Genomic DNA, 21,615 nt, shown 5'->3' with positions numbered 1-21,615 from the left:
GTTAAACCAAGGGCCAAGCTCTCCTTTTTGATTTATAGGCCTGAAGCACTTGTGTCACCAGCGGTATATCACTGATATGTGAGGTCTGAGTTTTTATATCTCTAACTCGATTTACAACTCTTCTGTCTTAGATGAAGTCTTAGGTACTTAAAAATTCTCGCACAGCAGTCAGTGAGTGAATCATCCCAAATGCCGGCATAGGCTGCTGATATTTTGAATTAGCGAGAGGCACTTATGTCCCAATTTTCACAGAGCACGTGGCAAATGCAAAAACAACAATTGATGGACAGAATGCAGAACAAAGTCATACATTCACCCCAGTACAGAGATCTGGGCCTTATTCCATCGTTTTTTGCACTCCACACCACCCCAATTCAGACATGGCTATATGCAAATCAGCCTTGACCCTGTGCCTCATGGGAACAGTCCAGCCCGAACTGCCAAACCATGTCTTCCCTGGACCGGAATCAAGCATCCTAGGACCGGTTTCTGAATATCAGCCGTCTTCAGCCAGGATAGCTTGACCAGTGGTGTGGAGAGCACGGGACTCACGTCTGAGCATACCCTTCCCACTCGGGGTGACAAATGAAAAAACAAAAATTGATGGACAAAATGCAGAACAATGTCATACATTCACCCCAGTACAGAGATCTGGGCCTAAATCCACCGTTTTTTGCACTCCACACCACCCCAGTTCAGACATGGCCATATGCAAATCAGCCTTGACCCTGTGCTTCATGGGAACAGTCCAGCCCGAACTGCCAAGCCATGTCTTCCCTGGACCGAAATAGAGCATCCTAGGACTGGTTTCTGGCTATCAGCCGTCTTCAGCCAGGATAGCTTGACTCCAGTGGTGTGGAGAGCACGGGACTCACGTCTGAGCATACCCTTCCCACTCGGGGTGACAAATGCAAAAACAACAATTGATGGACTGAATGCAGAACAATGTCATACATTCACCCCAGTACAGAGATCTGGGCCTAAATCCATTGTTTGTTTGCACTCCACACCACCCCAGTTCAGACATGGCCATATGCAAATCAGCCTTGACCCTGTGCCTCATGGGAACAGTCCAGCCAGAACTGCCAAGCCATGTCTTCCCTGGGACCGGAATCAAGCATCCTAGGACCGGTTTCTGGCTATCAGCCGTATTCAGCCAGGATAGCTTGACTCCAGTGGTGTGGAGCGCACAGGACTCACGTCTGAGCATACCCTTCCCACTCGGGGTGACAAATGCAAAAACAACAATTGATGGACCGAATGCAGAACAATGTCATACATTCACCTCAGTCCAGAGATCTGGGCCTAAATCCATTGTTTCTTTGCACTCCACACCACCCCAGTTCAGACATGGCCATATGCAATCAGCCTTGACCCTGTGCCTCATGGGAACAGTCCAGCCCGAACTGCCAAGCCAGAGAGTGCCAGAAAGTGATTGGGGTAATTGCAACCTCCCTTATTGTTTTAAATAAAATGTGACCAAATGGTGCATTTCATATGGCATTTTCCCTTCGAATTTGGCTCAAAAGCTGAACATTTTACAAACAATTCAAATAACTCTGCTAAGTTACGCAATTTGACAAAGTCTCCTGTCATAGTGAACAATGCCTAAAATACCATTCCCTCCCTTAACCTTTTTCTTCCTTTCATTTTCCATGCTGCTGCATCAAGTTGTATTATCCATCAAAGTGACTGAGAATCTACTTCACATAGATTACACTGGTATCTGTCAACTTTGCACCACTGCAACTATTCACCATGATCTGCAATAACAGAGCACTTCAAAAATAATATATGCACTAATTAGCCAGTGCAGAAACAACATTTTACATTGCTGGTCATTAAAATTGTTGTTCTTACAGGAGTTTATCTGCGAAAACAATGGTTCAAAATTGCCAAACAATGGTGCAATGAAAGTGATTTAGTTCCTAGACTGGGCAGAATGGCAACATTAAATGCTACACAGGTCTAAAAAGTGTTAGGTATTGGAGAACACAGCTATGCCTCAGGTTGTAAAGGTGTTAAAGGCTTAGACATCAGAGCTAGAGTCCAGGATGCTGACATTTTACAAGTTTAGACAATGGATACATCTCATTGGTAACACCAATTTCACAAACACAGGCATTAGTCTATAGTTATACAAAATGATAGTACTTAAAGTCCTTCAATATAGATCATGACCTGCCTCCACATCAGTCATGAAATAAATACCATATCAGAATTGTGTCAATTTTAGATCCAGATCGATTGCAAATTTTTAGTAGAACCACTGACCACGTAAATATATTCTACTAAGATTAATTGTATGTAAACATATCTTGTGAGTATATTCTGGAAATCTGGAAATGTATCTGCCCTCCCTTGGCTATGGCTCAACCCCAGCCCTAGCAGAATATAATTACACATTGCCAAGTGTGTCCTCACCAGATAACACATAAGGACTCCCTACTCAAAGGATGGATACTATAGGGCAGGGATGGCCCTAGCTCCCAGAGAGGATCACAATATACCAGGTATACTAACCAGATATTGCTACTAAGTGCTAGAGATGGCCACTTAAGAAAGGGATGCCCAATGCATGGCAGTGATGCTAATCAATGATGTAAATTGTTGTTGCATTCAGGAATGTCCACCACAAGCCAAGGATCCCCATCAGATGCCAAGGTTGTGTACTAGATGTAAAGCTTGATCATAATGAAAAAGAAAGTTGCCCACCTCTATCAGTCATTAATTGGTCAAACATTAGAATCATTTATACAAAGGCGAGAGGCAATACACCAGATATCTTAACAGAGAGTTCCAATGTAAGTCAAATACAAGTAAGACAAATCAATCCTCTGCTTGTGTGTTTGCAGCCCTGAAGACGCCTCATGTAGGTGAAATGTGTTAGCTGCATCTTTCTGCTCTTCCTATGAAGAAAAGAATGAATAAAATAATTTACACACAAGCAGATGATTGATTTGTCTTACTTGTAATTTACTGCCATTGTAACTCTCTGTTAAGATACCTGATGTGCTTCCTCTCGGCTATGTATAAATGATTATTATATGCCAGGGATTCCCAGAAAATGTCATACATTGAGAAAAAATATGCCTAGGGCATGAATATACTAGAGTGAAGACTACAACATACCAGTAAAGGACGGTAAAAGAATAAGTCCTACTGCCATTGTCTACCATTTGTACGAAAGATCTCTGGCACATCTAGTTGTTCTGCCTTTAGAGTTCAGCATTACTTGAATCCAGAACTTCATCATGTCAAAATCTATTATCTTGGAGATGAGAAGCACAATGTTATACAGGCCTTTTAATGCAACTGATCTCCAAGCATTAGGAATGCCCTAGTAGAAATAGCTTTACATAACTAAAAACTAAGTTACAGGGTCAACTGCTAGGAGAAGGCACTGAGGACGTCTTCATTATATACTCTAAAGATAACGTGAAAACAATCAAAATTATCGTTGCATGCCTCATGAGCAATTTTGGCTCATACCATAACATCAACTATGAACACTACATATTCAGTATAGTGAGTCAAGTCACAGAAGAAACAATTGATGTCTGTTATTACTAGTCATATTTTGCAATTTCACACTTCTGACACTGCTGATGAGGGTATTTTACTAAGAGAGATTGAAGGATATTGCTCTACAACCTTCCGAAAGACACTGCTAAAGGAGCTTCTTGTGCTTCACCAATCTTAGCACTGACAGTTATCTAAGGAGAGCGCAATGACAGAAGCTTGAAGGGACAATGAACAGAATCAATTGCTGTAACTGGCTGATTTCAGATAGGAAAAGTGAAGCTTAATTCAAGAGTAAAATATGCTACCCCTGGAAAACCCTATTTCTACACAGAGAAATGGCACAACTGAAACAATTTGCAAAAGGATTCAAGGTCAATGCAGTCTTTTTGGAGAAGAAAAATATCCCACATATTGACAGGAAGAACATGCAACACCACCCACCACCATCTTGTCTGTGCAGCACAAACCAAATGGAATAGGTCATCAGACAGCCCCTTCTCATTGATGGAAATAGATGAAAAATGACTTCTTTCTCCCTATATAGGAATCCATGCAATGCTGGGAAACAGGTAAACATAGTGTTGAGGAGTAATATAAAAATGACACTGTTTTCAGAACTGTGGGTAAGACAAACATGTTAAAAATTAATACTGGACAGTGGTACGACAGGCAATATCATTTGTATAAGCAAGTGTTGACAAAGTTGTCACCTTCTAATGTCAAGATATTTCAGTGAAGAACAAGGTCTCTGGTCTCAATTATTTGTCCCAAGTTTGATATTAGACTGCATGAAACTGTGTTCTTTCAGGATCTAGTGCTTGTCCCGAAAACTGAAATGCCTTTCCTATGTCTCTTCAACAATGTTACAGTTCAACGGATAAAACCTGCAACGATCTTATAGCAAATGTGACTAACCTTGAGGTAGAGATGTTACTCAGATCAATGGCTAATTCAAAAGACTGCAGGAGTGATGGTATTCCAACAGAGTTATATAAGGAATTCTCTTCGGAATTGGCCCCCCCCCCCCAACCCTAGAAATAAAGTGTTTGACCACGTGGGATGGGGTCCTCAGGGTTGCTAAAGGTTCAGGGAGGGAGGCTGAGTGTCCCTCCCTTTTTTTAAAGTTGCCCCCATGGGATGGGGTCCCCATTGCCCAATTTGGCTCAAGAAGAAGCCCTACTCTCCAAAAATTGAAAAACAAAATGGGTGGCTGCCATTTGTTTTGCCTCAATCCTATGGGAATCCCACAGGATCACTAAAAAATGTCAATTTGTTTCTATTTTGGGCCCAAAAGGGTTAGGGGGTTCAGAGTACCCCTACCCAGCTCCTATATATATATATTAAAAATTGGTTTCGAGGGACTCTGTGAGAGTGCTTCGAACCCACCATCCATATTTACACAAATATTTTTGCATCCTAATTTTTTTTAAACTACTGAATAGATTTACACCATATCACAAAAACACTCTTTCTGAATAACGATCTAGCTTCTTAAAAAACGTCTATGGAAAATGAATGCAGGTTTTGTTTTTTGGGACTCCCCTTTTTTCTCAACTCCTGCTTGTCAGATCACCCTGAATCTTTCCAGGAAGTTGCAGAGGTGGATGAACCTTCTTTTTAGAATGTTTCATGAAGATTCGTCAAACAGCCCCAAAGTTATCAGTGAACCAAAAAGGCCTCTGTCCATTGAAAAGCAGATCTAACAAGGTCTCCCAGGGCTGGCTCTTACATTGTGTTCCAGGGACACAGTGGTTTTCCCTGTTCCTACTCTTTTTAAGGGAATTATTCAATCAAGTAATGTTGGGAGCACCAATACCCCCTTCTTTAACAGAAGTTATTGTGGTCAGATTTCTCAAATGCAATAAGTCACCTCAAAATGTTAATTCCTATCGACCAATTAGTCCACTAAATTGAGACTATAAACTTTTCACGAAAAGTCTACCAACATGAACAATTCCTATTGCCCTAAAAGTCATTCACACGGACTAGAATTGTTTCATACAATCTAGATTCATAGTTGCAAGCACAAGCTATTTGGTCCAGGCCATTGATTTTTTCTCAATCAACAAGGTGAATGTGGCAATTGCACTGATAGATGCTGAAAAAGCATTCAATCTTGTCAATTGGGTGACATTATTTTCTATTCTGACAAAGTTTTACTTTCACTTTCCCCAGCAATATCTAATGATGATTCAAAATCCTTCCAAGAATGCAGAGGTGAGAAGTGTTATCAACTCCAAAGAGATAGATTCCATGTAATTATGAGGGGCCCCCTTCGGCGATGTCAAATGTCACCTGTACTGTTTACATTTTTCATCAAGCCACTGGCAGTTAAATTACACCATGCCCTCTTGATTATTCCACCATTGAAGGGGATGTATAAATTAAAGCTGTTCGCCAACAATATCTTTGTACTTGATAGCAGAGAAAAAGAATAATCAATGCACCATAGAAAAAATTCAAGAATACACTGTGGTGCGGAGCTACAAGATTAGTCACTCAATATCAGAGGTATTATATTGTTTAGTGCTGAAATCAATTATCGCTATCAACTTTTAAGACAGCAATTTGTTCCCTGGCATCCAATTCGCTATCAAGAGATTTTGGGCACTTCAAACTGTTCGGATCTGCTCCTTCTGAATTATATGGCCATGCTTAAAAAAAAGTTAATGATCTATTGAATAGATTCTCTACCACTATCTCTGATTGGCCGTGTTTCCCTTATTAACATGTAAATTTTGCCATTCTTCTTCTTTATTTACTAATGTGGACAAGTGTGGCTCAATTATTAGAGCGGCAGACCCTGATGCAGAGGTCTAGCCCGGGACCTGGGTTCAATTCCCTGCCTCAGTGGGTCTTGGGCTCAAAATTCCCCGGACCTGATAATTCTCGCCTTGGTGCCTATTCCAATCATGGAGTCCCACTCTGCAACTCTGGGCAATAGCTTGCTTAATCTCCACAGTGGCCCCCACAACACTAAGGATGCCTGGCCTCCACCTTGGGGGTGCCCAGGAGTGGACGCCTCACAGGGAAAGCCAGGATGGGTTCCATGTAGTAAACTACTTCTCTGTGGTGCTCTACTGATTGGAATGTAGATGACATCATAGAATGCCTGGGGTGACTCTCTGGCTCTTAACGTCAGTTGATCTACTCAGGCTGAGCTGATGAGAGCTAGCTCCTGGTGGAGTTCTACTTATCTACAGTGGACTCTTCTACTTCCTTTACCACAGTTTGGCTACGTTTTGAACTGGATTAATCTACGCGTGCAGTTATCAACAAGGAATTAAGCAACTACAAAGAAAAGAAAGAACCCAAGACATCAAGGATTGTGGGAAAATTCGTACTTATACTGAAAGGTAATGCCCAGCTGACCCCACCAGTGTCGTGTTTCATCTAGACAGCCTGCACCCTGGGCATGTGTTTATTTTCGTTACCTTTATTTGATGTCTCCTGGCAATCTGCGTGGGATTTCTTCTGCTGCTTCAGCAACTTGTTTGGACTCACTGTCTGCAAGTCTGATCGGAAGAAAACAGTTTGCCAGCGTCTTCCTCGGTCAAGTGAGAGCTGTGTTCGAGTGGTTGGAGGCAGAAACAAGCGTTTTTTAAAGTTGTCACTTTGGCATTTCTACAGCGATTTTCTGAACTACTTTCTCAGTGATTTGGTGCCTCTGCACCCCAGCGCTTTCAGTCATCTGATCAAATTCAGCCCAACGTCTTGTTTTCGACTGTTCAACAAGTGGGATGATTTCAACATTAATTTTGGAGGAGTAGTCGTCATTTAAGGTGAGCCGATGTGCGTGTTTGAGGAGGCTGGGCGCACACGGTGTTTTGCCGGCGAATGGGAAGGCACTTTGTAAACTAAAGTTATTTGTGCTAAATGGCAGTTCAACCGCTGCTCTTCTCATGCGCACAGTCTTACCTGTCTCGTGCGGTCTCCATCGTCGACCGTTGGTCACAGGCGATCTTCTCTCCTTCCTGCCTGCTCTCCATCTGATGACGTCTCTAAAATGTTTTGGGGTATTGGTGAAGCTGCATTCTTTGCTCCTGTGACGCCTTCCTTGGAGAGACGTCCCTCACGCTCCTTACGCCTCTATGACTGACGTGGCGGCCATTTTGTGTATGTTTGGTTGCCAGGACAACAGCCTGCTCCGTTTCCCGTGTCTGAGGGCTGCTGTTTGTTTTCTTCATGACGCAGTTAAGGGGGCGAATTTAACTATAGAAGTCGGAGCGCATCTTTTACATTTCACACAAATCGTCGTTTTTGAAGGTGTTTATCGAGCTCTGGTGCCTGCAATTACCGGCAAGGGAAAGGTTTTGAGGGCAAGTGTTTTCTTCATTTTCCTTACGTTGCAGTTATTTTTGGAAATGTTTTTGTGGAAGGTGGAGCACATCTTTTTATCCCTTGACTCTTATTCGGTTATGGCATTCAGTAAACGACCTGATATCTTGTTTGTCTGGCAAGTTTCAACTTTGACTGTGGACACCAGTTCTGATCTCACTTCGTTCTGCAAGTCTTCTGCTGGGACACATCAAGTTGACCTTATGTATGGTCTGTTTGGTTTTTCGTCTGGACGTTTGGATCCCGGGTGAGAGGTCGCTCACCGGAGCAAGTTTTCTTTATTTATTTATTCATGACAGCTAATTTACCATTGCACATTTTTCAATGTAGCCTTTTTTTGTGGTGGTGTGGTATGGTGTGTCGCAAACTTCTCTTGCTCTAGTTTAAATTCTGTATTGTGTGTTTGGTCATGTCCTGCTTGGATGTTGTTGAGTAGTCAATTCTCATCCATATTTTTAAGATTTGTTTTCTTAAATGTGTGCTTGGTGGTGTGTGTATGGGTAGTCAGTGCCCCAATGTTTCTTTGAGTTTGCATCATTTGCTTGGTGGTAGTCCATGCCCCATTTTTGTTCCTAGGAATATGATCCTACGGTGTACCCTACATAGGGGAGGTTGTGTTGTTGTGTCTGTGAGTGGGTAGTCAATGCCCATTTCTTTTAGTTTGCTGAAGTAGTGGTCTGTGCGTCCATGCCTAATTTTGGTCCCAGGTTTTCTATTCTTTTGTGTGCCCTACATAGGGGAGGTAGTCTGTGTGGGTAGTCCATGCCCCATTTTGGTTCCCAGGTATTGTCCTGTGGTGTACCCTACATAGGGGAGGTAGTCTGTGTGGGTAGTCCGTGCCCCATTTTAGTTCCCAGGTTTTCATCCCTGCGGTGTACCCTACTTAGGGGATGTTGTGGATTTTAGGGTAGTCAATGCCCATTTCAGTTCCCAGGTTTCTACCCTGTGGTGTACCCTACTTAGGGGATGTTGTGGATTTTAGGGTAGTCAATGCCCATTTCAGTTCCCAGGTTTTCCACCCTGCTGTGTACCCTTTTGAGGGGAGGTTGTTGTTTTATGGGTAGTCAATGCCCTATTTCAGTTCCAGGTTGTCTTTCCTGTGGTGTACCCTACTTTGGGGAGGTTGTGATTTTTAAGTATTAGTACCCTGTGTTCCCTATTTTTGGTGGAGATTGTTTAACATCGTTGTTTTTTTTTGACACTCTGCTTTCGTCAAAGTCTACCTGCCTGAGATTCGTGGCCAAGAGTTTCATGTTGGTGGGACTTTGGGTGAGAAGTTTCATTTTTTCTCTGTCAGATTGTTTTGTTAGGGGAGCTTGTAAAGGGCCTGTGTCTACGCTTGCCTTTGTTTTTTTTTTCAGGAGGTTTTCTCTCTGCTGTATCCAGTTGGCAGCGTGACCATTTTTCCTTGCTACTCTGCTCTTTATTCATCCATGCCATGTTTTTACTCTAAGGGAAGGGGATGTGGCATATAGTAGCATTTAGTAGTTTCTTTCCATCTAGAATTTAGCATGTTGTTCTACTTCTGCTCATACTTATGATTATTGTATTTCTGTTCATGCTAATCATACCTCATGCAGTACTTGTTGTACTTTATTTATTTGCGTACTTCACTTTTGTACTTTTATGCAAATGTCACACTTGAGGTATCTTTGTCTGTGTTTTCTTCTTTCTTTCCTCATTCACTAAGGAGAGAGGATGTGTAGTAAACTACTTCTCTGTGGTGCTCTACTGATTGGAATGTTGATGACATCATAGAATGCTTGGGGTGACTCTCTGGCTCTTAACGTCAGTTGATCTACTCAGGCTGAGCTGATGAGAGCTAGCTCCTGGTGGGGTTCTACTTATCTACTTCTGTACTTTAATATCTTGGAAGGAACTTACAATAAAGGAACTTATATCTACAGTGGACTCTTCTACTTCCTTTACTACATTCCACAGCGGTATTCGTACAAGCGCCTTGAGACCCTTGCGGGTGAGTAGTGCGCTATACAAGTATCAATTTACAATTTTTACAATTTACAATGTTCAAATGAAGGTGAGTGGGGTGGATTTTCAAGAAATAGATTCACTTTAGGAAATATATTTGGAATAATAAGCATCCTAGGGTGCACTTGCAGTCCTGGAACTAAATAAATGTCGGGAGCTTGCTCCACCTCAGCTTAGAGTTTACTACCAAGCCTCTTTTCTAGATAATATTGTGCCAACTACTAACGTAGCAGGATTTTATGATAACATTTATTCAGATTGAAATGATAAATGAATCAGAAAAAGAATTGCCAGCTTTTCTAAAAATAAGCAAAGTTTTCTAGAAAAGCAAGATACAAAACTGTCAACAATATTTCAGTCTGCATAAAGCAGTTTTTTAAAAGAATATAATTTTCCAACATGTCATTTATTTACGCTTCTAAAAGAGTGTAAGTAAATGGAGCTAATAATTTCAAATACTAATTTAGAAAGTTGGGATGAAAAAGGTTTTTCCTTAGTTAAAGATTTTCTTTCTAGTCAAAGGTGGAAAACATGGGCTGAGATAGGCCCACAACTTGGTCAAGAAAACCATTTTTATTTTTCTGCAGCTAGGTGAAAATAAGTAGCTTTTGGAAAACTAATGAGTGAATGCTCTCATGAAACTACTGGTTAAGATTGAGATGGACGCCGCCCTGGGGGAGGAGCACACAGGCCTACTGGACAGATTGACTTATTTTCAGCTTTGGGCGGGCCATGCCGGCTAGGTTTGCCTCATTCCCGGTAGCTCCGCCAATGTTTCATGTGCTGGAAGTATTTCTCTCTAATCCTTAATCCTGTAAACTTATAACACTTCTACACTGGCATGCAGCTGGACTACCCTGTGCGTGTGCCGCTGGCACAGGTTGCCTGGGAGGAATGCCTGGGCACGCTGTTTGAGGAGGGTGTTTGGGAATACTACTGCGCGCAATCCCGGGACCTATCACCCAATTATAGACTTAGATTGGTCCATTTCAAGTTCCTTCACAGGCCCACAGAACCCCGGTGTGGCTGTGCAGGGCAGGGCTGAGCGTGGAAGTGCGTTGTGCGCGATGTGGAGCGCAAGAGGCTTCTTTCATACACCTTGCATGGGACTGCCCGGAGGTTGCAAATTTCTGGGTGCATGTTTGACGCTTTGGATGTGATGCTGGAGTTCCGAGTTGATTTACAAAAAGGGGGTGGTAATGAACAGAGTGTCTGAGTTAAACAGACCACTCTTACCCAGTCCAAAGATCAGGGCTTGATCCATCACCGTTATTTATCTCACTGCCCCATCCCAGCTCAGAACCTGGCTATATGCAAATCAGTCTGTCCCTGGCCCAGTGCATCATGGGAACAGGGCAGACTAAACTACCAAGCCAATTCTTCACCAGAAAGGAGACAAGCTACCGGGGACCGGTTTCTGGCATTTCAGCCTTCTTCGGCCCGGCTTGCTTGAATCCTGATGGAGCAGTGAGAAAGGGACTCATGTCTGAGTATACCCTGCCACACCTATAGTGGCCAAAAACGATTTACAAAAAGGGGGTGGTGATGAACAGAGTGTCTGAGTTAAACAGACCACTCTTACCCAGTCCAAAGAACAGGGCTTGATCCATCACCGTTATTTATCTCACTGCCCCATCCCAGCTCAGAACCTGGCTATATGCAAATCAGTCTGTCCCTGGCCCAGTGCATCATGGGAACAGGGCAGACTAAACTACCAAGCCAATTCTTCACCAGAAAGGAGACAAGCTACCGGGGACCGGTTTCTGGCATTTCAGCCTTCTTCGGCCCGGCTTGCTTGAATCCTGATGGAGCAGTGAGAAAGGGACTCATGTCTGAGTATACCCTGCCACACCTATAGTGGCCAAAAACGATTTACAAAAAGGGGGTGGTGATGAACAGAGTGTCTGAGTTAAACAGACCACTCTTACCCAGTCCAAAGATCAGGGCTTGATCCATCACCGTTATTTATCTCACTGCCCCATCCCAGCTCAGAACCTGGCTATATGCAAATCAGTCTGTCCCTGGCCCAGTGCATCATGGGAACAGGGCAGACTAAACTACCAAGCCAATTCTTCACCAGAAAGGAGACAAGCTACCGGGGACCAGTTTCTGGCATTTCAGCCTTCTTCGGCCCGGCTTGCTTGAATCCTGATGGAGCAGTGAGAAAGGGACTCATGTCTGAGTATACCCTGCCACACCTATAGTGGCCAAAAACGATTTACAAAAAGGGGGTGGTGATGAACAGAGTGTCTGAGTTAAACAGACCACTCTTACCCAGTCCAAAGATCAGGGCTTGATCCATCACCGTTATTTATCTCACTGCCCCATCCCAGCTCAGAACCTGGCTATATGCAAATCCGAGTTGAGCGCACCCCGTTGGTGGCCCTGCTGGGCTACATCAAGCCTTTGCCTGCCAGTATCAGGTGACTTGCAGCTATGTTGTTGTTGGTGACGAAGCGGCGAGTGGTGATTTGTTGGGGCCACAGAAGTAGGCCACGTAGAGCTGATTGGCTGTCAGACGCTGCGTTTTGTCAAATGCAATTGACTGAGCTCTGGGACTTGATGCCTCTTTAATCGCGGCCCTTGTAGTGCTGATGTCCCAGCCCCCACAGTTGAGGGCTAGGCGAGAATGTGCTGGGATGGGCGTTGTAGTGTCCTGCAGGGCACGTTCTAGTGTCCCGCAGGAAGCTGTCATCCCAGCCACTCCCACGAGGGCTGGACGCACTGCACCCCCACAACCATCCATCACAGGTGCCACGAGTGACGTGGTCCCCACATAATAAAAGGGGCTGACTGCACGTGCTCATGGCCAGTTACCACTCTACATTCACCTGGGGTTTGTGTCTATTGTGTGCCTGAGGTCCAACATTACACTGACGATGAGGCGGGTAGTTGACCCCGTCTGCCTGCAGCTCAACACTTCCTCATCACTTGTGGAAGAAGGAAATGGAATGTGCCTGAGAGGTGGCACCCCCACGGCGATGTCCATGGCCACCAGCAACTGCAGTGTTGCTCTGGTGCGACACTGCTCCACGCAATCCCAGAGCAGCATCCGAATCTGGCCGTGCCCCCCCTCCCGGATGTCAGAGGCAGAGGAGGGTAAACAGGTGACCCCAGAGTAAGCGTGGCGTCTACTCAGCAGTACTAGCCCTCCCGGTCGGTCGGCGAGTCTCTCATAGAAGAAGTGCCAGGGGACAGCACCGACAAGAATCTGAAGGCTGAGGATCCAGCGACGCCGCCCAAAATTGAAGGTACCCAAGCGGCAAGCCAAAGCCAGAGTCCGCTCCTGCAAGCAAACCCCATGCCAGCAGAGCAAGCAACCCGCAGCGTAGCAGGCAACCCGCATGGTAAGACAGCCTGCAATATAAAGGCCATCCTGGCAGACAAACCCCTGTGACCCCATCACAACGCAGCACCTGCCGTACCCCGTGGCCCCGCTCGCACCCACCTGCTACGATTCTACATACCAGCGCGTCGGCGGCCTCTGCGGACCAGGGCTCAAGCAGCTCTGTACATCACCTTGATGGCACCAGGTGAAGGCTTGGTGAACAGATGCACCCGTGTGCCGAAAATACAGAGTGGCCCACAATGAGAGGAAAAGACTGCCACGGCCGGGAGAGTGTTGTTGTTGCAAAGCCACCTGTGGCTTGTCACGATGCCCTGCGAGGCCTACAGTAATAGGGCAGCTGCCTGAGACGGTAACCAGTGCGGCACACTGTCCCTGCTAAAGACTGTTGTGGCCTATGGAGAAAGGCTGACAGCGCCACCTGACGGCCACGTGGTAACTCTGCACCTGCAGCCCCAGCCCGACTCGGTTGTCACCACAGAAAGACAACTGGCTCTTGAAACGAGCTCTAGCCAACGCCACAAGGCGAGAACCGTCAGCACCGCATCAAGGTGAGGAGGCACATGACGAAAACGCCCGAAGCCTGCAGCAAATTGGCCAAGTGACCACAACCCTATAGAGACTGCTGTGGCAGCTGATCACCTACCTGCACCACATCACACAGACCGGTACAGGCACATTACAGGCCAAAGAGGCCCACGGTTTTCCCAGAAGCAGTCTGCTGGGGCCCAGCACTTCAGAGACAGCGCTGCCATGATGTGGGTGTGAAAAGCACCACAAACTCCTGTAACTACACTGAGCAGGCCCAGACAGGAGCTCCCAGCCTGGGTCTTCACCCCCCCAAAAAAAGAAACAGGCACACACACACACACACACACACACACACAGGTCAAGACCTGGTGGAACATACCTAGTACTGCAACAGCCAACAGCCGCCAATCAAAAGCCTCCCGTTCAAGCTGTGAGTGAGACTTTCTACGAGGAGATGGCTACAGTGTCACCTAGGGGCCACTGAGAGACAACGCATAAGCAGCAAAGAAACCACAGCGCCATTTAACGACTGCTCAGGAGCATCTCCAAAACCCATGCCTAAGTGCTGCTGTCAACAGTTGGCAGAGGGGAGACTCCAAACCCGCACTTAGAAAGGGGATACCAAGGCCCCAGGACTGCCTCAGCAGCAGGAAAGTGCCAAAGAAGCAAAAGACGGCAAGCCCCAAGAGAAGCACAGAAGACAAGGTGCATTGCATGCCACCACAACAGGCTGCCTGTCACCAAAGGCTCCCAGAAAATACAAAACCTGCAGCTGCCAGGGCAGATTACAAAAACAACCACAGCGCCACCGGTGGCTCCCCTGGGGCAACATGCTGATGGACTGACTGGCCAGAGCAGTTAGCCAGCGGTGCCCCGCGTCCGTCAGCCTAGGCAGGACCACACACCGGAGGAGAGACCCTGATGCCTACCACCCTGCCAGAAGTGGCAGGATCAGCAAAAGGAGGTTTCGATGTGATCCTAGCAGGAGGAGCTACACCGGCGCATCCACAGAGCGGGCGAGCACACTGACTGCCCACCGCGACCGACGTCAGTGTAGCTGCACTGCACCCTACAGACCAGCAGTTCCAGAGCACAGCATCCTGCTAACCAACCGGCAATGGCAGTCAACAGATCCCAGAGTGCGCACCACCACCACCAGGAAAACTGCCTGCTCACACCTAGTAGCTGAGACTGACTGCGCCAGGCACAGCAAGACGTGCCCTCAGAGGAGAATGCCTAAAGATTGGCCCTCTTCACCCTGCAAGTGAGAACAACCAGAACACTTTTGAAGACAGCAAAGTCTCTAGGTGGCTGCCACACTCATGAGTCCCAAGGTGGCCCGGAGCTGCACCAGCGCAAACCAGCATCAAATAGGCAAGAGCACTGCCTGACACCTCTGAAAAGTATGGGGAGAGACTGACAAACCCCGCAAGGAGCTACAAGAAACTCAGAGCTACACACAGACAGCCACCACTAGCAGGAATGGACGACCAGCTAAAACAGAAAGCGTCCAAGAAGAAGACAGAGCATGCAAAGAGCATGCGAAAGTCAAAGGCACGCAGAAGGCTGAGCCAGTGAACCTGGAAGCACGGGCAGGCGCCCGAGAGATAGAGACATCTCCACACGGAAGCACTACTGAACGCAGGTAGGAAAGCACCCACGTCTCTACCACCCCAGTGAAGCCTCACAGTGGGTCGAAGACCACACACAGTGTTCTCCCTCACACTGCCTCAAGACAGAGTTGGCCGCAACCCAAGACAGGCAAGAGAGGAGTCGCCACAGCTACTTGCGCTCCAACAACCATCGACACGCGACCGGATGTCATGCCACCCAGCCAGCAAGGAGCGCGCCGGAGCAAAGGCAGAAGCAGGCGCCATGACAGCGCCGCCTCGAGGTCCAAGCGCTAAGCCCTCGAAGAAAGAAGAGGGTGACAACCCTGTCACCCCGAAAACCAGATGAACACAGGTGTGCGGAACAGATCGACAAATGGAGAAGACTGAGGACTCACAGCAAGCCAAGAGCCCACCCTGACACACCAGAAAGCCACCAAGGCGGATCAACGTACCTGGATACAGCCTCACAGATGGACCGAACATAAGCCGCAGCAAGCGCAGACCTCGTCTCGTCCCAACGCTTTCCCAGGCGGCCGTCCATCCCCGAGCGTCGGCAGTCTAAAGTCAAGCGGTATCCCCGCTCCTGTCCGCAGATGCCACGGGTGAAGATCAGCACTGAGTGCCCACCCTCACACCGCCTCAAGATGGAGTCAGCAGTGCCCCCAAAACAGGCAAGAGAGGATCTGTACACTCTAAGTGTCAAGCGGCTACCAACCTCAACAAGGCGGAGACACCTGGCTGCTAAGTCCCTTCTGACATCCAAACTCTCCCAGAACGTCACCACCACCTGTCATCCTTGGCCACCACATGGCTGGCAACCGTCATCACGCTAGCCCTCAGCACATGCGTCAAACACCACTTCCTGAGTACCGATGGACTGGAGTCCGACACCGTTGCCACACCAGTCGACTAAAAGAAATCAGAAGCCACCTGGGAACCTGGCGTACACCGGAACTGCGGCAGCGAGTGCAAGTCTTGGTCAAGGCTCATCCACCTGTGAGGGTTGTGCGGGCAAGTAAGTGACTGCTCCTCAGCAGTCCTGCAGCTGCCCCCAGACGGCACACAAGCGGCCCCCAGTGCAGCCCTCCTACAGTCCCACAGCAACCATGATGACAGGCCTCCCCAGGCGGGAGAGCGAGAAGAGACATTGCCCCACCGACAGGTTACCGGTCACAGCCAAGCAGTTCAACAGGGACAGTCGGTCGAGCAACACCTCTGTGAATTCTCACTTTGGACTCCATCCATGTTCACGACGCAACCCACGAAAAGAAACTGTTAGAACTCACCACAGACCATTACCAACGTCAGCAAAGTGGAAGCCATTCAAGACAGCAAGACATGTCATTGTCAGCGAATGGACGGTATGCAGTGGATGTCTCCAAGCCAGCGGTCGTGTCCTGAGCCCCTAAAGTTAAACTACGGGTGCCCGCCGAGAAGGTTCTGCTGCAAGCAAAGTCACCAGCCCATGTCTGATGTCGTCCTGCCACCTGACTCTAGAGACTGATGGACCCTGTGGTATTTAGTTAATTGTTTGTTTTGTCCCCACAGGCTGGACTAACACTTTGTTTGTTCCTCAATAAAGTTGGGGGGGAATGTAGTGTCCTGCGGGACATGTTCTAGTGTCCAGCAGGAAGCTGTCATCCCAGCCACTCCCTCGAGGGCTGGACACACTGCACCCCAACAACCATCCATCACGGGTGCTACGGGTTGGCCCCGTCAATAAAAAGGCCTGAGTGCACGTGCTCATGGCCAGTTACCACTCTACATTCACCTGGTGTTAGTGTCTATTTATTCTGCAATGTGGGCCTGAGGCCCAACATTACAGGCATTTGCAGGGTGCAGGGAGGGGGTCGCCCTCTGTTTCTTGCCTCCTGGTGCGCTCTATTTGCCTGGGGGAGGGGGTACAGGGGGACCAGAGAGGTCCCCCTGTCCCCCCTCTTTCCTTCTCTGTATCGGATGCTCTGTAGCATCCTCTCTGTTGGTCAGCGACTCCATCGACGAATTCTGAGCATCGCTTGCTGGGAGGCACAATCAATTTTATGGACTGCCGTGCATCCTTACGGGTGCTTTGGATTGCTCTACCAGGTTGATTTGTCCGATGCTGCTGTGGGGATCATGTGCTAATTATTACGCTTGCATTCTCCTGCTTTTCCTCATTTCCACTATCTGTATTTTGTCTTAATTCTCAAATAAAGATTTTGGAAACTTAAAAAAATGCTACTTGTTAAGAACAAACTGCGGGGGATGGGGAACTGGCATGGGGTTATATATTGAAATTCACCTCTATTATTGAGTCCTAATTTGAGATAAAATGTTTAAAAACACTAATTGCAGAATAACGGTACAAGAATGACAGAATATTTCATCTAGAGGGAGTTAAACTTTGGGGACAGCCAACTTTAAAAGAATGCCTACCTTTCAAAATGGTTAGCTTATCACACACAGAGCACCATCCACAAAATATATCCCGTTGTGTCAGATCATTGTTATAAGTGCTAACTGAATGTTATGGTGGACTGGTTACATATATGTTTTACGTGTTTGGCATTGCAGGATTTTTGGATTCATATTTTTAAAGGCTTGAGCCAGATATTGGTGAGCAATATTCAGCCTGCAGCAGTTTTGGCATTATTTGGGTCTTCAAGAAATGTTATGCAATCGTGAAATTTGTTCAGTGTTTTATTTTTTATTGCTGTGTCTATTGCTCGTTCTCTGATTCTACAGCATTAGAATTCAAAATATCTACCCACGATAGTAAGAAAGTAATCTTTATTGTATATGGTTATAAAAAACCATTACAATGTTCGAACAATAAAACCACTCAATTTAAAAAAAAAGCAGCCGGGATATTAGGGCATTATAAGATTCAAATAAAAAGTCATAAGTACTTAGTTGCAAAATAATCTAACAAGTATCCTCATCCGCCATTGACTGTTGTGATCATTGGTGTGTGAGCTTTGCTGTGCAAATGAGCAGATGATGAAATGGCAGTTTATAAAAAATAGCACCTTAAGAGGACAGCAGCTTGATTTCTGTCCAATGGTGTTAAAAGAACATTTTAAAAATGGCAAACTGTTGAAGATAATAGTCATCTGCAGCGATTTTTTTTCCTTCTAGGCTGGTCTTTTTAATTTCCACGATTTGTTGTTCTGGGTCAGAGGAGTAATTGTTTTTGGATTAAGCCAGAAGAACAAGAAGAAGCTTATTGTGCATGAATAATTAAAACCATTGCATAAACATATTATTATACAAATACTTTTGCATAACACAAATCAATTAATGAAAAAGTTAAAACCAACGTTAATTTTAGGCATTTTAGTTTTCAAGCAGTTATTTAGAAACTGCGGGGCAGATTTACAAGCCCCGTATGCCATATTTGCGCCGCCATTGCGTCACTTTTGTGACGCAGCGGCGCCGCATAGCCAGCACCATGCTGCGGGGTATTTACAACGTGACACATCTGGGTGATGCGTCACGTTGTAAAGCCCTGCGCCACATGTAGGCGTACCGGCACAGGGGGAGGGGGGGCTTTCCAGCGCAGGAAAGCCTCAGAAAAGTGGCTGAGTGAAATCTACAACATTTTCCTCAGTTACTTTTACGGCCATGCTACTTCAAAACCCTGCACCTGCTTGAAGCAGACGTAAGGATTGACGCAGCATGTTAGGCATAGGGGCACCCCGAGCCTTGCTGGAGCTGCGGCGCGTTTGCCACAGCGGCTGAAGTTTTTGTCGAAAGACCTACTTGGGATCGTCTTTAGTATAGTGTAGTTTGCCGGTTTTTACAGCCTTATGAGGTTTGTTGGGTGAAAGTGCGTGTTACGTAATGTGACAGTTTTCTCTTGGATTTTGGAGTAGTCATGGTAGCCTGCCTTGGTTCAGAGTAGGGGAGTGGGCCAAATGGAGTTACGATGCATGTAGTCAATTTATTATTTTACTCCCTTGCTATTTCGTTGCAAGGTGACGATTGAAATGACAGTTCAATTGGGTTGAAGTTAGGTCAAAACAGGACTTCACTACCTGCCTACAAGACAGTATGCCTTTTTGAATAAAGATGGAATGAAGCATTGAGCGGAGGACGTCCAGGAGGCTAGTGCATATGCAGATTATATGCAGAGAAACCTCCCTTCCTTTGCTGCAAAGGTGGCAGAGTTTGACTCCAGGTTTCCTCTTCCAGGCAGGTAGGTGAGGGAGAATCAGAAGTATGCCCAGGCGTTATCTTAAGAATTCCTCCTTCCCCATTACATTGAATCTTGCACTCAAATACGGTTGTGGCTGAATACTGTAAATCATTAAGTACAAACCAGCTGTAGACCCTTTCTGCCAGTGTTGCTTTGTCTTTGATTAAAGAGATAATTTTGTGACCTTTGTTACAGTTTTTTTTAAGTTCAACTGGATTGCAGGGGTCTTCCATAGGTTAGTCATGCTGAATTTCAGTGAGGAGTCTTGGAGGTACTCTCTGGCTGATGATTTATCCCCGGACGACAATTCCGCATACAGGTGTGAATTTAGTGTGCCCTACTCTGCTCCCCTGAACTTGTGCCAGCATTTTAAGAATGCTCCCCCTCTGACTATCGTCTGTTTCTGTAGGCCGAATTCTAGCTGTTATTGTGCTGGGAAAGTGTAATGTGGGAGGAGGAAGATCGTTCTGTAGGCGTTGGCAATGATTTTATCCAGAGCAGTTGTATACCTTCATCACATTGACTTGCTTCCATAGGTTAACGTTAAAAGTAGTTTTTAGGTCTCGCCTGGACATCGCATCCGAAGGATGCGTCCAGGCTGGAGACTTAAAGCTGTCTGACACGGGGGAATGAGGGACAAGAAACTGTGACGAGCTTATCCTGGCTGGATTGAGCTGCGTGCACGCGCGTCAACATTCACGCATGCGCACATCACAGCCACACGCATACACAGCACTCACGCATGCGCACATACACACGCATACACAGGCACACCCCCGTCACCTACACGCATACACAGAGACCCCTCCACACACACCAGCCCCTCTCCTCTCGGCTCCACACACACGCACACGCATTTACACTTACACAGACACGCAGGCACCCAGACAGGCAACCCCCCCCCGTCACACACACGCATACACACAGACTCCAGGACACATACACATACACACACACATGCACGCTCACACACATACACAGTCCGCCGCCGCGCGCGCGCGCACAGATGCCCCCCCCCCCAACAAGGCGACGCCCCACTCACCGGCATCCTCAGTGCAGCGGCTCCCACCGGCAGCAAGACTCTTCTTCCCTTCTTCGGCACCGGGGCGCAGGGTAGGCTCCTGCCTGCTCCGGTGCGCCAAACAATCGCGGCTCTTCCGTGGGAGGCGGGGTAGGCTCCCGCCCTCCTACTTCCGGTTGTCCCGCCCGGCCTGCCTGACTTCCTGGTCGCAGGCCGGCGCAAAACGACGCTGCATAAAAAATGCTTAGAACAGTGGTTCCCAAACTGTGCGCCGCGGCGCCCCGGTGCGCCGTCATGAGCAGCCAGGGGCGCCGCGCTCACGTTGGGAAAATTGACCTTATTGCAGCTGCAGCGCAAAAAACTTGCTGCCTGCATAATCCGGGAAAATTATTTGGCCCAAGAGCGCACGTACGTACGAGTCGTGCTTTCACAGGCGTAGTAGTCGCCATTACTGGCATATGCAGCTCGCCTCTGACCGTTTGAGGCACGTTATTGCTGCCCACTGTGGGATCCTCTTCGCAAGTAAGGTAAGGAACTGGCATGGGAGGGATTCCTGTTCAGTAGAACAGGAGAACAGGAGTACGGCAGTGATACACAAGCCAAGAAGCCAGACTGTAAAAAAGCGGGCTCCACGGAGCTTGTTAAAGCAGCCAGAGAGAAGGCTTTGCCTTGTCTTTTTATGTCTGATTTCTTTAACGAGCTCCGTGGACCCACCTTCTTACACTAAAACTAACGCAGGTGATACAGGTGTTAAACGGAGGTTGGGCAGAAGATCGGCATGGCATTTGATTATCATCAATTATTAATTAAATGACATGCCGATCTTCTGCCCAACCTCCGTTTTGCACCTGTATCACCTGCATTATTTTTAGTGTAAAAAGGTGGGCTCCACGGAGCTCGTTAAAGACTCGGAATGCGGGCATGATGTTCCCCCCAGATCCAAACAGCGTACAGATGCACATTTGGCTCCCCTCGGAAATGACATGGTAGAAGTAGTTTTGGCTGTCATGGTTGAGCAGCACATATTGGGAACATATTACTACGTGACAAACAGCACATTCAGGCCTAAAATTGG

The sequence above is a fragment of the Lissotriton vulgaris genome, chromosome 10, assembly GCF_964263255.1.
Source record: "Lissotriton vulgaris chromosome 10, aLisVul1.2, whole genome shotgun sequence".
Taxonomy (NCBI): Eukaryota; Metazoa; Chordata; class Amphibia; order Caudata; family Salamandridae; genus Lissotriton; species Lissotriton vulgaris.
Note: the sequence above shows the minus strand (reverse complement) of the source record.